The 19,013-nt window shown below is 34.3% G+C and overlaps 1 protein-coding gene across 2 annotated transcripts in view; it reads left to right on the top strand.

Moving 5' to 3' along the window:
- Window positions 1-19,013, top strand: part of LOC127873977 (actin, cytoplasmic-like) — a 387,026-nt gene that overhangs the window by 187,876 nt on the left and 180,137 nt on the right. The gene's annotated exons all lie outside the window — the stretch shown is intronic.

Here is a 19,013-nt window from a genome sequence, read left to right as displayed (position 1 = left end):
GATAAAGTCACTGACGATTTGGAATTGATGTAATAGGCACTCATGATCACTTTATACAATGAAACAACGCCAAAAAATCCATTTAAATTAAGTTGAAATAAAATAAAATTATCAAACAAGTATTTATGTCCGTTACGGGGTTCTCTTAACAGCTTTTGACGTGCGTCAAATAAGGCTTCATAATCGCGATCTGGGTCACATGAGGTCGTGCCCAGCTTAGGTTGACGTCCGTCTAACATGTACCTAACTGATAAACGGTCTGTTGACACAGCTGTACTAATTGTGTTTTTGAATAAAAAAAAATTATTAAAAATGCAACCTAATCAAATATGCACACAAATAATATAGGCACTGTTAAAATTTACAAATAAAAAATATACTTTCGTACATGTTCCTTTATAGACTTTTAATAATTTTGATGACATAACTTACCGGTAGTTTTTTCCTTGGTTTTTGGAAATTAAATTAAACAAATCTGTATCTATTATGAAAAATAAAGGCAATAGTTTCCCCTCATTGGTCCCCTACACATTGCACCAACACGGTGTCTTTTTGGAATCGCTCATCAATAACACGGGTAAATTTTGCGAAGAAAAAAACTACACATATTAATATGAATCGCATGGAACTTATCAAAACCGCATTTTCAAACATATGTGTGCATCAATCGTATAAGTGGCGAATATTGGTGCACCTTTGATATAATTATAACCAAGGAATTTTTTTATTTATTTAAACAAAGCACATGTCAAAAGCATAAAAATTGAGTTCACCCAAACAGTTTTGGACCAGTCGCTGTGTAAAGTCAACGTCATACAGTCTGTGGATGTTGAACTGGACAGTCGCATTTCGGTGATTAAACGTTAAAGGATGGAGTTTTAAGTGTATGTACTTACTGTCTTCAACGGTTTCCGCCACACCGAATGGATCTGGGATGTCCATGGCGGTAATAATATCAATCATGGGCAGCCCCAGGAAACTCGACGATGGAGGAGTAACCGCTACAACGATTTGGATTTAATTTAAATTAATGCGTGAATGTGTAACGAGTGTAACTGATTTTGTTTCTAAAATGATTGAAAGGATCTAATGTATCAATGACAATCATCGATGGATAATTAATAGCACGAGGTAAGAAACGAAATCGTTTAAAGGGGCCTTTTCACAGATTTTGGCATGGTTTGAAGTTTGTCATTAAATGCTTAATATTGATAAATGTAAACATTGGTTCTAAAAAGCTTCAGTAAAAAATCAATAATAAAATTTAAAAAAAGAAAAAACAGGTAACCCTCAGCAGGACTCGAACCACTGACCCCTGGTGTTCTGGAGTAAAAAGTCTGCGCATTAGACCTCTCGGCCATCCTTCCGTATACTATTATAAGTGTATTTTATGCTTCATATAACCGATCCTCGTAGTTTCACAAAATATGACGACAACAACAGAACTCTCCAAATTATAAATTCGTTTCGCGTTGCAACGCTTTATAATTTTCAGGTTTTTAAATCGTCAAAAGATGCATATAAAGGCTATTTTAGAGCATGGTAAATGTTCAGTATTACGGTTTCCTCACAAATATCATAACTAAAACGAAAATTTGCGAACATGAAACAACTTTTTTCAATTTTGTCAATTTACCAAAACGTGAAAAGGCCCCTTTAAAGTATCCGATTATTTTTCATACTGGTATTGATAATATTTTGGGTATGTTTAACATATTGATTTATGAAGATTAAATATCGGGAATATGTTTCATGTATATTACTTTAATCTTAAAACAACATTGAACAAACCGATGACGGCATCTGAAGGTTTAAACATCTTTTTGTGTTTGTTCGGAAATAGCACTGTAATTGAGTATTGACTGAACGTTTAAATTGTGTCATGTTTTTTTACATGATTTCGGTGGATGCGATATTGGAATCCCTTAATTTTTTAACGAAGTGTTTTCTAGCAGAATGATTACTTATATTTTTGGTTTTGTCAAAACCAGACTCGATTGTCATAGTTTTCAACATCTAGGCAAGTTTGTTTTCACAAAGATTTTGCCGCAAGTACCACTTATCAGAACTGTCAGTTAAGGGCACGGTTCTTGTTGCCAGGTAGAATGGGCTATCATCAGTTCTGAAGCCGGATGGCCTTTTACCACTATACTGTTTGTAAATGTAAATATGAAGAGTTTTTCTATCTCTTCGTCAGATAATGCTGCAGCCGCTCTAGGCTTGTTTCCTAAAAAAATCTTGTACACATAATTGAAACTGTTTAAGATTTATATTTTACCGGTAATAACACTAATATGAATCATTATCAGAAATTGATGCTTTCATCTTTTCAAAAATAGTACGTAAAAAACATTTAAAATCGAAATGAAATCACGATAAAACGTAGATAAATGTAATATGTTTTAATTCAATAATGCTGTATTCTTCACACATTTTATTCCATTTTTATTGTAAAAACAGTGATTAAATTTTCCTTTTCTTTGTTTTTTTAATAGATTGTTCTGCTTTGCTTTCAGGCAGTCACATGTTAGGGAAAATTCTGGAACACTGCTCCGAGTATGGGTTCTTTGCTCTTTGAAGTTTCCGCTCAATGCTACCCACTATGCTACGCAATGTGACAGGCTCGTATTCATCACCATCATTCTTGCAGATGACGAGCAGAAATTGGACAAGACATTCATTTAGATGGTCGACTGATAAATTGTGGATTGCCTTCGTTTTTTTCTTTTTTCGCAAGTAATTTTTGAAATCGATTGACATCTGCCAGTGTTTTCCGGATAGTGTTTTTGTTATCCTCGGCTTCAATGATTTTTTTACTTCTTCGGTTTGTTATTTTTACGGCGTGGTCTGATAAGATTTTCAATTACGTTAAATTAAATCAACATTTACTTTCGTGCTTTCATCAAGTGGCTCATTAAACACACTCGATTTTATTCCACACCGATTGGGAAATATTGACATAACAACTTCGTCGATTCAAAGTGATATTTTGGGCATTTTTCATTATTGTATTGAGCTGTCAAAGAATTAACAGGTCAAAAGAGTTAGTTAAAATGTGGTTACTGACCAATTATCTGCAACTAATCTTGCTACCAGTTGTTTATTAAAAATATATATTTTATATTCGATATTTTACATAACTCACCAAGTCCTCCAAGCCGAAATGATCCGTAAAACAAAAGTGTGTCTTTGTGTCGTATGAACGAATCTGCACTAAAACTAAATTTAGGTTCAAATCGTACATGCATGATCAGTTGTCAAACGAAAGTACGGTTTATATTCAAATGGATTATTTTTCCCTTTCCGTGATATTGTCATAGTATGTTGATGCTGCATTAGCAAATATAAGTATATGAAGTGAAAACACCAAAAATAAACAACGGTTGCGATGGACACCTATATACTAATAATTCCCATAATATCACTTTAAGTCACATTACTACTGAAAATCAACGAAAATTTCGTACAATATTACGTAAAAAAAGCTTAACAATTAAAAATCATTTTCCTTATTGCAAATGCCGAGATTTCAACGCCAGATGTGGTCTGGTAAAATAAATGTTTGTGCTCGTTTTTATTATTGTATTTAATTTCCTGCAACGATGTCTTTTCATACGTCACAAAAAAACATGGTATCGCGGTAAATAATCATGGAATTAATTGTGTCACTAATAAATAGAATAGCGCATTTCGTATCTAAATAAATCGATGTATTCATACCACATCTAGCGTTGAAATTGTGGCTATTGCTGTATGAAATACTGATGGGCATTTTATCACTGTCGAATTGAGCTGAAAAGAATTTACATGACAAAAGAGTAAGTTAAAATGTGGTGACTGACCAATTATCTGCAACTCATCTTGCTACCAGTTGTTTATACAAATATATTTTATATTCGATATCTTACGTGACCCACCCAGTCCTCTAAGCCGAAATGATCTGTAAAACAAAATTGTGTCGTATGAACGTATCTGTACTAAAACTAAATGTAGGTTCACATTGTACATGCATCATCAGTTGTCAAACGAAAGAACGGTTGATATTTAAATGCATTATTTTTCTCTTTCCGGGATATTGTTTTAGTATATGCTGCATTAACAAATATAAGTGTATATGAAGTGAAAACACCAATAATAAACAACGGTTGCGATAGACGCCTATAAACTGTTAGATGCCCATAATATCACTTTAAGGTGTTAACTTTATTTCACGAAATTGTGGTGTGGTGGAATAACCGAATTGTGTTGGGACCGTTCCGACCTCTGGCCAAGTAGGGCGTAAATAAAGCCGGGATCCAGTGTGCTATCCGGAATCATAACAGAAGAAGTCGCGTTTAATTGTTCTTGTTAACTTAATCTGTTTGTATCCTGTGATTTCACCATTCCTGATGTCATCCACATCTGCCGATGTGGATAGGTAATATTCATTTACTAATATGTCACAACAAATGGCGCTGCGAGCACCGAACTAATTGAATGTTTGACTTTAAAAAATTCAGAAATTTTGATTCGAAAAATTTCGAGTCGGCCTTCTTGAACATTTTCAAGAACACTTGTCTTTAATTGTTTTCATATTAAGGATGTTCGATCGTTTCCACTTTACGGTAATTAATTCTCTATATCGTGAAAATTAAAAACCTTTTTTTATATTTTCACGGTTTCAAAAGATTATGTTAGAATAAACGAGTGAAAATTCTAGTTTTACTGTTTTGATTATGCGCCTATAAATTTTCGGCATTTACATATTTTCGAGATTTACTTTGACGTCACTTCGTGATCGACTTCGATGAAACGCTTGCTTACGCTGTAGATGTTATTTTCTGTGCAAATACAAGCGTCTAATGATAACGAAACGATAATTTGTCAACAATGAGAATCAGATACTTGGCTTAATAATTTTCATTTAAAATGTCTAATTTGGATATAACTCGGAATACAAAACGAAACTTAAGAGTTTTTTTTTAAACGTTCCAAAGAACAATATGGATTTAAATAGAAATACTATTTCCACCGACAATCAAGATTTCCGAAATGACCACTGTTAATTTGACGATTTTTCTATCGGATCGTCGGTAAGCGTGACCACATGTGACAACAGAGATGCAAGTTGGACAATAAGTAGACGTGTCGTTGAAATCGACACATTAGCCGAATCGCTTTCAGCATGCAGTTCTTGCCAAGTGCCCAAGAATTTGCTTTACACAGTAGGAAGCAGGGATTTCGGACAGGCATGTGTACACAGTGTAGCAATCGTGGTGCAATAAATAATGTGGCTTCTGGACGGAAACATGACAGAGTTTATGACATGAACAGAAAGCTTGCATTGGGTAAAACTGTTTTTGTCTTTTTGGTACATTGGTGCATTATATCATGATTGATTGTCTAAATTACTGATACTTTTGAATACATTCAGATAGTTATCTCAAAGTACATGTAATTCCTGTGTAGTCTACATGCATACATTTTTTTATATTGTACTTGCTATATTTTTCCCCTATATTTTGTCTGATTAATCATTTACTGCCAGTAAACACAATTGCAGTAGAATGTGAATGGTTTATTGGTTGTCCTTAGTTAAACATGTATATTTTAAAGTGACATAAGTTTATTTACTTCCTGGAGCCCTATTTATTAATACCGGTAATAGAAAAGTAATTTTGCAAGTTTACAAAACATAAATATTCTCAATTCGTCAAATACGTATTGGTTTTGAAAATAAAGGGCTTAAATTAATTATTATTTGTGTGTATGTAGATCTCTAGGTCTTATAAAATTATGTAACTTTTGTAAATTATTGACATTATTTCATAATATTTTATTCCGCATAAGCATATTCTAGCATTATGGATTGTTAATTGTTCTGTCATTTACTGCAATCTTTTTCAGGTAAATCATAAACTGGGTGTTTCACCTGGGACTTTCACATCGAAACTGGCCCTTCCCCGTGACCTTCAGCACAAAAAAGAAAGGCTATAGCTATTGCTCGTGCAGAAAAACAGGGACGCATAAGACTCAAAAATGGAACGGTATTTTTCGTTATGGGCATTATATTTTTAAAACAGTATTCTTCATGTGTATGCCCCAAATTGGCGACTTAGTTTTCACACTGTCCGTGGGTCGGTCGGTCAGTCCGTCATACTGTTCGTGCCTGCTCTCTAATTCAAGTAGTTTTCATCCGATCTCTACCAAACTTGGTCAGAAGCTGTGTCTAGACCAAGTTTATTCATGGTTGTGCTAGCTGCGGTCGATAATATGACCGATATTGTTCGAAGTTGTACTTGATGCGGTCGGTTTGATGGCCGTTGGTTGTGCTAGCTGCGGTCGATTATATGGCCGATATTGTTCGAGGTTGTAGTAGATGCGGTCGGTTTGATGGCCGTTGGTTGTGCTAGCTGCGGTCGATTATATGGCCGATATTGTTCGAGGTTGTAGTAGATGCGGTCGGTTTGATGGCCGTTGGTTGTGCTAGCTGCGGTCGATTATATGGCCGATATTGTTCGAGGTGGTACTAGATGTGGTCGGTTGTGCGACTGATATTCCCTGAGGTTGTGGGATCAATTTTATGGCCGATCTTGTTCAAGGTTAAGCTAGATGCGGTGAGTAGTAGGGCCGTTACGGATCTAGGTTTGGCACGCATAGGGATCCTGTGTTTTTTTTTCGGTCATTAATATGATTAAGGAGTAAGGTCAAACCATGGAGCAGGTGACAGGATCCCTCCTTGTGGTCTGTGCTGTATGGGGAAGTGTGGACGGGTTAAATATGAGCCAAAATCTAGTAAAATGATTCTAGTTGGGTCTATGCGGTAATAAGTGGTCTGGTCAATCAATGTAATGCGTGCAGGGATTTTTTAGGAAGATAAATGGGAGTCTGACTGACCCATGCTTAATTATGAGAAACAGGTTAAAGAGGGCTAGGTCATGAACAAGTGTAATGGGTGGGCATGGGGTCACACAGCCTTTTCAATTAGAAAAGGGGGGCTATAAAATGGGGAGGAATGTGGTGGAATAACCGAATTGTGTTGGGACCGTTCCGACCTCTGGCCAAGTAGGGCGTAAATAAAGCCGGGATCCAGTGTGCGATCCGGAATCATAACAGAAGAAGTCGCGTTTAATTGTTCTTGTTAACTTAATCTGTTTGTATCCTGTGATTTCACCATTCCTGATGTCATCCACATCTGCCGATGTGGATAGGTAATATTCATTTACCACTATATCACAACAGTGGTGAATATTTATATTTTTTGTCGACTGTGTATTTTTCACAACATTGGAGAAACTTATTTATTTCCGAATAAGAAACAAGTCTTTTTAATAGTTTAGTTAGTTTATTATTTTTTAATATTCCGTTAACAAACTTTATACAATAACTTCACTGTTCTTCACTGGTTCTTAACTTGACCCAATCTGTACTCAGTAAGTCCTATATATAGTAACTCCGACGGCTCTGGCGGCTTTAGCGGCTCTGACGGCACATGTTATCCGTTAAACAGCACCGCCTTATCGACGGATATATTGTCCACATACATATATATAGCGGAGTTTACTCGCGTACTTCGCGACACTCCCGACCAAGGAGACACAAAAGACATCTTATAAATCAAAACAAGAATAACATCTAATTCCCAATTATTAATATATATCATTATCAACTGAATAACCTATGGCCACAATAAATGGTGATAATAATCTCATATCAAATAACAAGAAATGCCTATTCAAGAAATAATTAAATATTTACTTAATATTTAATGACTTAGTTATGTCTGTTATATTAATTCCACGTGTTCGCGTACTCCTCGAACATATTTAGCATGTGTGCAAATACAAATCTTGGATTTTTGCACTAAGGATCAAATCTATCAGTGTTGGTGAAGGAGGTTTTTTTTCAACATTTATTACTTGATTGTCTTGAAATGTAGTCTTAATTTTGAACGTAATGTTAATCTATTCCACAACAGTCTCCTCATTTCCGCTAAACTGCGATATGTCATTATCGCCTGTTGCTTCTTCTGGTTCAATCATGTAAAAAGGCACTAAATCAAAGCACGGTTCACATGATGTATGTGCTTCCGCCTGTTGATAGACCTCGTACAAGGTCGGCTCGTGAAACAAAAGACCCACTTATCTGCATGCCATGACGAAGATGGTGATGGCGACGCTAAAATGCCCTGTGGTTGCATATGCATGCATTATTTCTCACGCCTCGTTGTTTTAAATGAATAGGACGCGAGCTATCGATTAAGGGGCAAAAACTAAAAAATATTGTTTGAAAGTCTGCCGAAGATTTATTCGGGTTGACAAACGGACAGGAAATATTGCTTGGTTATCGACCGACTGTGAGTTAACGGCTGGACAGATTTTTTTTAAGTAAACTTTTTTTTAAAGGTTGTCCAACTGCCAATATGAGGATCAATGGATGCTTTGGATTAAAGCTATTTTTGAAAATTTTGCGGCCCGCGAAGACAGGTCTATGATAAATTTTCAGTTAATGACCTTGTTATGATTCCAATATCAGAGGGTGGGGATTTTTTTTTCATGGCTCTTTGTCAATTTGTTTTCTCATTAAACATGATTTTATATATTTATTTCAATATATTGGACTCCTAAAAAAAATTGTCTCCTGCGTACGTTACTTCCACCTGTGGCGTATATCAGTTCATGGTATTAAACATCCAGTAAGTGCTGCTTTGTATCAATTAAAGTCTCTTTAACGCTAAAATCAACGTAAATTTCGTAAAAATAAAGTTAACACCGACACAATCAGTGTTCCATATAGCAAGAGCCACAATTTCAACGCTGGATGTGGTATGATTACATAGATTTGTGTAGATACAAAATGCTCGTTTTTTTTATTTGTGACAATAAATTCAATTTTAATTTTTAATTTCGCGAATATATCAATTCATACGGCACACGAACACTAAAATGGTACCAATACAAAACAATAATAAAAACGAGCATTTTAAATCTACAAACATCTATTTTACCAAACCACATCTGGCGTTGAAATTTCGGCAATTGCCATCAGGAACAATGATTTTTTTTTAAATGTTTAGCTTTATTTAAGGAAAGATTGTACGAAAATTGTCGTTGATTTTGAGTAATGTTACTTTAATTGATTGTTCAGGTACATCAATCAATATGGATGCAGCTAATAAACCAAGCCATCAGTACTAAAATAGCAGTCAGTGAATGTAGCCGCCAAGTATTTGCTAGAAATCGGTTGTAAAGCGTCTTTTAACACAATGCACAAAGATTTGTCGAGAATGTATAAAAAAATCCCAGCATTTTATCAAAAGTAAACATCGGGTAAAGGGGAAGAAAAATCTTGATAAATTTCTAAATGACCTTAAAGCGGGTATATACGATTTTTTATATGTGTTTATTTGTAATATATTGATAAAATATGTTACAATTACACAAAATAGACAAGAAAAATTATACATTAAAGCCGAATTTCATAAAATGCAGCAAAGACAAATTAGCGGCCCAAGCCGATTGTGACGAACATATTTTCCTACAATAACCGAAGCATTCGTCTTTGTATTAGTATTGGAGTTAGTGTTCGTGTGTCGTATGAATTTATATCGTTGCAGAAATTCAAATAAACCGTTAAACTAAGTTTAGATTCACATTGTACATGTATGATATACATGCGGGCGAATTCGGCTGTACAGCCGTTTTCAATTTGAGAATTAAATATCTGGCTTATTTCGCATTTTTCGACACTTGTTCTTCTTAACCTTTATTTTAATTTATAATGAAATATATATATAATTAGTTTTTTACACATTTTATATAAATTCATAAATATTTGACAAAATCGTATATACCCGCTTTAACCAGTTCCCAGACACAACTACTGATATGATTGATGACTGTCCAACAACCATATCAATTTGCTTCTACCAGTGAAGCCGTAGTATACAAATCTGTCAGTGAAAAACTGGCATTAGAAGTGTCCATTTTGAAAGAAAAAAAATAACGAATTAAAAGATCTTGATGAAGTAATTTTTCAGAAAGATGTTCTTAATGAAAATATTTCCATAATTGATGCTAAGTTGGAAAGTAATAATGTGCTGGCGTGAAAAAACAAAAAAGCTAGGTGACAATAGAAATGTTGAAAATTTAAATCACGATTTAAAAGCTGAAGAGTGTAACCTTAAAGTGATATTATAGGCATTTTTCACTGTTGAATTGAGCTGAAAAGATTTAACAGGTCAAAAAGAGTTAGTTAAAATGTGGTTACTGACCAATTATCTGCAACTCATCTTGCTACCAGTTGTGTATTTTATATTCGATATCTTATCGTTTTGACATCTGACGAAATGATTTAATTTACGATGTTAAAGTAACATTACTATTCAAAATCAACGAAAATTTCGTACAATTGTTCGTAAAATAAACTTTACCAAATAGAAATCAGTGCTCCTTATGGCACTTGCCGAAATTCCAACGCCAGATGTGGTCTGGTAAAATAGATGCTTGTAGATACAAAATGCTCGTTTTCATTATTGTTTTGCATATCTATTCATACGACACATGAGCACTAACATGGTGTTCATGTGTCATATATAATTCGCGGGGAATTAAATGTGGCCACAAATAAATCAAAACGAGCATTTTGTATCTACAAAAATCTATGTAATCATACCTCATCTAGCGTTGAAATTGTGGCTATTGCTGATTGTAAAGGTGTAAACTGCTGATTGTAAAGGTGTAAACTTTATTTTTTTAAATTTACGAAATTTTCGTTGATTTTGAGCGTTCTAGAGACTTTAATCAAAATCTAGTTTTAGTGCAGATTCGTTCTTACGGCACAAGTACGTTATTTTGTTTTACGGATCATTTCGACTTACAGAACTGTATGAGTCATGTAATATATCGAATATAATATATAACTAATTCTTGACCTGTTAATTCTTTTCAGCTCAATTCAACAGTGCCGATAATAGTTTTATTTTTTTATTCAATATAAAACATACAATGTATATTATCATAAAACAAAGTGATACCATGTAGGAGCAATAATGTTATACACGATATGCTAATATACACTTGTTTGATCTTGTGGTTTCCTTTTGATTAAAAGAGGTTAATATGTATGGTTGTTTGTGATAGGTGTCTTTTAAGAAAGAAAAACAACAGAATAATACAGGGTCAGTTGTATAAAATGGGTAGAAAGCATACTGGACTTGTTATGAAAGTTTAATGTGTTTCCATTTGTGTTCTAACATATGAAGTGTATCATTGTTTAGAGCTATTTCTTTTTCAATTTGAATTTTCAGTTTAAAATAATTTATTAAACAGTTCATTGTTGGTATTTGTTTTCTGTATTTCATGCTGAATATAAAATATATCATTAATATAATTATGAAATTCACAGCGTTATTAACTTCTTGTATTTTGAAAATATTTACCCCTAAACTGATGTCATAGAGAGATAGTTTAACTTGAAATTGTTGTTTCTCTAGAACGGTTGTCAATTGATTCCGTAGAGATTGAATATGTTTACACTCCCAGAAAAGGTGTTCTATTGTTTCAATACGTTCACTACAAATATCACATAGATTTGTGTTGGATAGGTTGCACTTAAAAAGATATTTATTTGTAGCTATGATTCTCTGGATGTATTTGTAGTGTAGTGTGCTTTTCTCCGAGAAGGTTTTTCCATTTAGTTTGAGCTTTCGAGATTTCAGTAGGGTTTTTAATTTGAAGGGTGTAAAATATTTTGTTCATTCTGTTTTATTTGTAATTATGTTTTCTATGAATTTGTATTGAGTACGTGGTGTGTTATTTGTATTGGTAGCAGTTTTAATATGTATGGGTATACTTTTGATCAATGTGTTTGCGAAGTATGTTGTATTGTTTTCATTATGATCAATATGCTGTGCACGTGCTCGTAGTATTATTCCATTGAGATGTGTATGATAAATTCCTTCTAATACTTGTTTTTTAACGTTAGGACACTCTAAATTGATTTGTTGGTCTACGGATTTTAGTGAAAAAAAGTTGAAGAGGCGACGGAACAAAAATAAAAATTAATTTATTTTTTTTTGAAAACAGGAAAATTTTCGAGCGAGCGAAGAATAAAAAAAATAAATCACATTTCAATAAAAAAAATATTGCATTAACAAGAGATAAAGATTTAAACAGCTATAGTTTACATTTTACATTCAAATCAATTCTAAAAAAAATCTTTGTACAAACGAGCAATAATATATCTATGAGTTACATACTTTTCAAATAAAAATGCACTAAAATTAGGTTTCAGCACTTAAACTTTAAATGTAGAACACAAGTCTAAAGCTAGTGATTTCATTTTAAACATCTTCTAATCCAATTAGTAAAATAATGTTTTTATTTTTTATATTGAAAACTCTTCCATGAAGATTCTGCGCTGTTATATTAATTTGCAGCCGTTAAAGCTTCCGATATGATTTCATGTCGGAACGATGCTACAGCAAATTGACGTTAAACGATATGAGATCGATGTATATCGACCTCATATTTATAGGAGTAAGTTGTATATGACCTTTGACCACGAAATATAATCATATCATTGAAGTGAGGGACACGTCTACTTACTGCTGCTTATATTTGTTCGAAGTTTTCAATAGTTAAAGCTGTGAAAAGGTAAACCATGTGGCAAGCTGTGAAAAGGTATACCATGTTGCAATAGCACTTGAAGAGGGACAATCATCAAAATGATAATGACAGACAGTCGGACAAAGGCCATGCATATAATCCATTGTCGATACCTTATTTTAAAAGGGCCATATCGATGGCTAGTACGGTATTGTATTTTACACATCACTAAAACAAAAAGAAACACACAAACTTGAAATAGTCGAATTCATCAGCATGTAAATCATGCATGTACGATGTGAATCTAAACTTAGTTTGACGGTTCATTTTAAATTCCTGCAATGATATCTATTCATACGACACACGAACACTTACTAAAAAGACGAATGCTTCGGTTATTGTAGGACATTTTGTACGACATATCTTCGTCACAATCGGCTCGGGCGCTAATTTGTCTTGTCTGCAATTTATGAAATTCGTCTTCAATGTATAATTTTGATTTTGCAGAAAATGCTCTTTTTGCAACGCTAGATGTGGTGTGATGATGTAACAAGATACAAAATTTCTTTTGTCTTGAACAATATATTCAACACATATACCAATTTAGTGTTCGTGTGTCGTATGAATAGCTATCGTTGTGGGAAATTAAATTTGAATATATTGTGCCACAAAAAATAATAACGAGCATTTTGTATCTCGTTTAATCTTTTCTAGAGTTTCGAAATTCCGTTTTGACAAGAGTTCTCGTTCGTGCGGGACGGTATACCTACTTCCGTTGCCAATGAAAACAATGGGATGATACTACTGCTCCATCATTAAAGCGGGTATATACGATTTTGTCAAATATTTATGAATTAATATAAAATGTGTAAAAAACTAATTATATATATATTTCATTATAAATTAAAATAAAAGTTAAGAAGAACAAGTGTCGAAAAATGCGAAATAAGCCAGATATTTAATTCTCAAATTGAAAACGGCTGTACAGCCGAATTCGCCCGCATGTATACCATACATGTACAGTGTGAATCTAAACTTAGTTTAACGGTTTATTTGAATTTCTGCAACGATATAAATTCATACGACACACGAACACTAACTCCAATCCTAATACAAAGACGAATGCTTCGGTTATTGTAGGAAAATATGTTCGTCACAATCGGCTTGGGCCGCTAATTTGTCTTTGCTGCATTTTATGAAATTCGGCTTTAATGTATAATTTTTCTTGTCTATTTTGTGTAATTGTAACATATTTTATCAATATATTACAAATAAACACATATAAAAAATCGTATATACCCGCTTTAAATGTCCTCATTTCAGCGGTAGAGTCGACACATTTTCGAAAAAAAGGAACAGTACATAAATTGCCAAAGAACCGATGTACAAGAAAAGCTTTGATGATAGCAATTAGCCGAAAGAATTGGTTTCCAACGTCGTATACACGCGTCTGGTCCGACCACTTTCGAGACGGAATCGGTCCAAACCGTCTGGACTGTATTGGTAATTGACAGTTTATATGGAAATGATTTTGATAATTGTCAAACTTGTTTGCATATTTGATGCACCATTAGCACAAAATTTAACTAGTTTGTTTCTCACAGACTCGTCTACCACGGTGCCTAAACCTCGTGACTTTTTAAGATCTGTCTTAAGAGAAAAAAGCGTGACCCAGTTAACAGTTTATAGGTGTCTATCGAAACCGTTGTTTATTTTTTTATTTTTTTCACTGCATATACAATTTTATTTGTTAATGCAGCATCCACATACTAAAACAATATCCCGGGAAGAGAAAATAATGCATTTGAATATCAACCGTACTTTCGTTTGACAACTGATCATGCATGTAAGATGTGAACCTAAATTTAGTTTAAGTGCAGATTTGTTCATACGACACAAAGTCATAATTTTGTTTTACGGATCATTTCGGCTTAAAGGACTGGGTGCGTCATGTAAAATATCGAATATAAAATATATTTTTAAAAACAACTGGTAGCAAGATCAGTTGCAGATAATTGGTCAGTTACCACATTTTAACTAACTCTTTTGACATGATCATTTAACTAACTCTTTTGACATGTTCATTCTTTTCAGCTCAATTCAGCAGTGAAAAATGCTCATACTATCACTTTAACTTTGTAACTCCTTTTTAAATATTTCACCATTTTTAATGGAATAAAGTGGATAGCCCGCTCATTCGAAAGAGTTTTCTATAGGTATCTTTTTAAACAAATAAGTATGTTTTCAGAAAAGTGCAACCGCGCGTTTGTAATATGAAGTCCTCACACTGATCCGACATTTTTTTAAACGTTCAAGCGCACGGTTGCACTCCTCGAACGAGAGGACTTATGGTTTGCGCTCTGTCAGTTTGTCAGTCCGTCCCTTTTTTCTGGATCCTGCGATGACTTTAAAACGTCAACTTGCAACATGGATAGATGGCAATATGGAGATTGTGCACGTCATTTCGTTCTGTTGCTTCGTCAAGAATTCCGGTTGATATGGCAACAAATATATATATTTTTTTTAATCTGTCAAAGGTGGAGTTTCACCGGTAGGTGACCATATTGCTTGGCAATCTCTTTGTTTTATCATCTTCCTTTTTAATTGGTATTGGCGTTGCGCCCGAAAAATAACGCAAAAGAGACTACTGACAAGTTCTCCACCCAGTTATTACGGTTGCTAGACAACTATGTTAAAGCATCTGGCGAGATTGATCTACAACACTGTTCTCTAAGCGTTAATCAAAGAGTGCTCAAGCGAGCTCAATCTATACAGTTATGAATACGCGTTTAGTTTTTGCTATTTCGGACATGTTGCTTCGTTCGGAAACGCAAAAAGGCACTCAAATGATCGGGCTACCGGCGTAAAATTTTCACTCGACCGACGCAAAAATCACTCAACTAGGTCGAATGGGTTACGTCCAACACTGCACCCATTTTCCCCTGAATTTGGGTATAATCACCTTTTTCATCTAATATAATGCGCATTTGTAAAAATGGGGGCTAAAAAAATTTAATTATGTTTTGGGTAGGACAGGGTAATACCTTTTTTTTTCCACAAATTTTTCATTGCTCTTATCGCCCCTATATACTTTATAAAATGTATTGTCAGATTGTACATTTCACTCAATCATCAACGGAAAGAAAGGTTCCATTTTTAAATATATCACCTATACAGTGAATTCCAGCGTCAAACCGTGACTTAAAGAAAAAAAAACGTTTATTTCCTATCAATATATTTGGATTATAAAGAAAGTGGATGATGCAACATTTCTTCTGCTTTAACTTCTAATGTACTACAATAAAGTAGGAAGCTTGTTAACACATTTATCCAAAAGGGGTTTGACATTCTGTAAGATATATTCAAAGCAAAATGATAACTGCAATTAAAAAAATATTAGTATAAAAGTACATTTGAGTGATATATATCCTATTTCCTCTAAAGGATTCAATTTCTTGCAACCAGGAGCCGTATTCACCAATATCCGTATGTCTATTTGTGCGACTTCCGCTAAGTTTCAGACTCAGATATGTTAAAAAAAGTTAATTCACGAAACTAAAATCATCCCAGTTTTAGACTCCGACACATGAGCCTGAATCTAAAATTTTTAGGCTACTATTTGTAGATTTACGTACGTGTAGTCACGACCTAACGTTCTAAGCACGTAGCTAAACCAAAATGGCCGCTGTCCATAGACATCTACGTCGATGTCAAAATATTCGGCGCTTAGGAGTGGAGAGAGTATGTTAAGATCGCACAAATCCGCTTGAGATATACAGGGATCTAGAGCTTTACAACCGGTTTCGTTTTACAAGAGACATCCTCCAATTTATTTGTGGAATGTGTTTGGAAGTACAGCGACACACCAATCGAAGTTTGCCGGTCCCCATTGCACTATCGGTGTGCACCTACATGCTAGCGGGGACCTGCAGCTCACCGTGGCTGACTGTACCAGAGACCGTTTCAATAAAATTTTAGTATCGTAATGCTCCTATATCGTAACTCGGGTACATACGATCGATCTTACAATCCTCGTAAACCGTTTCAATAACACCCTCGTAAAAAACCTCATTACGAGCTCTCGCAATCAACGATGTCTTTACTTTCTTTATTGTTTCTTTGAGTTGAAATGCAAAATTGTCAACATCCAGTATTTTTTGCAACGAAAAGATGACAGACAGTTCGAAAGTTGCACATCGGGCCAAAAACTGGCCCGACGATGAGAAAGAGGTGTTTTCATAGAAATCAAACGCTACTACAACGAGCTGTCTGGCAGCTAAAGACAAAAACATCGTGTGTCATCAGATCGTCGAGAGGTAAGTTTCGTTATGTACTGAGTTGACTGTCAAATCGATGAATTGTTTAATAGTAGGTATGATACGGTCAGATCAGTCTGTTTTGCGTTAAAACGATAAATTAACGTGTAATTTAATATATTTATGCATATATATATCATTTCATCAGAGTTAACGCTGTTAAAAATAAGGACCGATATGAAGGTAAAATGTTTACAAGTAACAAATAGAATTGTGTTTTATCATCAGTGCTGCTTTGAAGAGGCATGTAATGCTATAACAATAAATTAATACAATCCAAGAATGCATTGTGATGTAATTGTGTGTGTGCGTTTTTTTACAATTTATAACACCAAAACAGTTACGTTTATCGGGTGGTCTTAGACCAGAGTAGGACTTGCACCAACACAAAAAGTTGCATGGATTCCTAAAATTATTATGGGAACATATTGAGCAGATATTTTTTTCTTTCAATGGTCATCAAAAATGTTTGTATTCATTTAGAAAAAATAAGTAAGCTACAATGTTTAGTACGAAGTGTAAAATTATGCTATAAGTAGACATGAACTTGATTAGGGACAAGGGTTTCTAAGTAAGTACCCATCACCCTGGTGATTTGGGTCACCCTACTGTATGTCCTATTACTCTAGGCAATGATTGTTTCTCTACCATACTAAAACTTTGTACTTTTAAGTTAGTTGGTATTATTACTTAATATACTTTATATTTATTACCTGCAGTAATTACAAAAGCAGACATACTGTTAGAGCGATTACTTGTGTGGCACCAAATGCAACAAATATCCTCTATTTATTATATGCTTTCCGGTGGTTTATAGGGAAAAATCAGTGAAATCAAATTGATAGTTCACAGTTTCAAACTGTGAAAAATAACAGTGTAACATATCGTTATTTTTCTGTGTTTTACTGTGATATGATATTTTGACGAAATCAAGTCATTATTCCTGTGAAATTCCCAAGTAAAACTATTTTACAATGTAAATAAACGGTGAAAAAAAGCATAGAAAAAAAAGAAAATTTGTTGGATTCGCTGGAATATCGATTTTAATTCACGAGCGATCATAGAAAATATTACTTTTACGAGTTGCGCACCCACGAGTGAAAATACATGTTTTCTATCATCACGAGTATCCAACAAATATCCTTCACTTATTCTAGCTAGCCTATTATTTTGCCGTTATTTATTGCACAAAAAGTATATACATGCTTTCATATTAAAAAATAAAATCTATTAGCCGGATTTTTTTTCGAAAAATAAATCCGGCTAATTACACAATTGAGCAAAGGTATATATTACAAAGTTGCTGTCTCTAAGTAAATTGACATACAGGTACATGTATTCAGCTACTGGTTAATTAACACCACATTAATAACTTATCATTGCAAAATAACTTCAAGTATTTATGCATGTTCTTCCTTCAGCAGGCAGCTGGATTGATGAGCCAGTGCTCATCCTTGATATGCTCATACAGAAAAGGAAGTTAGAGGTGACAGCAGCCCCAGATGATTAAACAAATTTGCTGAGAATCGCCAAAATTGACGATCCAATCCCTCTAGTCATAATAGGGAACAAAAAGGCTGCTGCTGCTGCAAAACAAGTCATCAAAGAAGGCTCCTGTGTTTTAATTGACTGGGCAAAATACGCTGACAAGTGGCCTCAGGTTGCCAAAGTCACCTGCAGAAGTTGAAAAACATTGGTACACGGGCGCAAAAAAAAAACAGCCTGGACTCCTGCAAGTAGGAGAATGCAAGGCTGCAAAGGGGGTAAGACTGAACCCTTTGTTGAAACTGTAACCACCAATGTCATCTCGTGCAGAGGTTAAAGTCTTATCCCTTCTGGGCACTTGCCCAAACATATAAAGGATCAGGTAGATATTTATTTTGATTAGAACATCAAAAAACGTAATCACACTTCTAATGCAAAACATAGAAACATTTTTTGAGGCAATTGGTCATTTGCCTAAAATAAGAGAAGCACCTGATGATATGGATTTCTGTTTTGATAATGATATTGTAAGGTTCATACTATACTTGTATGTCTTAACACAAAATCTGAGAAGTATAACATATGTGCCTACACTCCTTCGAATCTCGATATTCGAACAAATCAA

Source organism: Dreissena polymorpha, chromosome 3 (assembly GCF_020536995.1).
Source record: "Dreissena polymorpha isolate Duluth1 chromosome 3, UMN_Dpol_1.0, whole genome shotgun sequence".
Lineage (NCBI taxonomy): Eukaryota > Metazoa > Mollusca > Bivalvia > Myida > Dreissenidae > Dreissena > Dreissena polymorpha.
The sequence above is the reverse complement of the archived record's forward strand: the minus strand, read 5'-3'. Positions and strand labels throughout refer to the sequence as shown.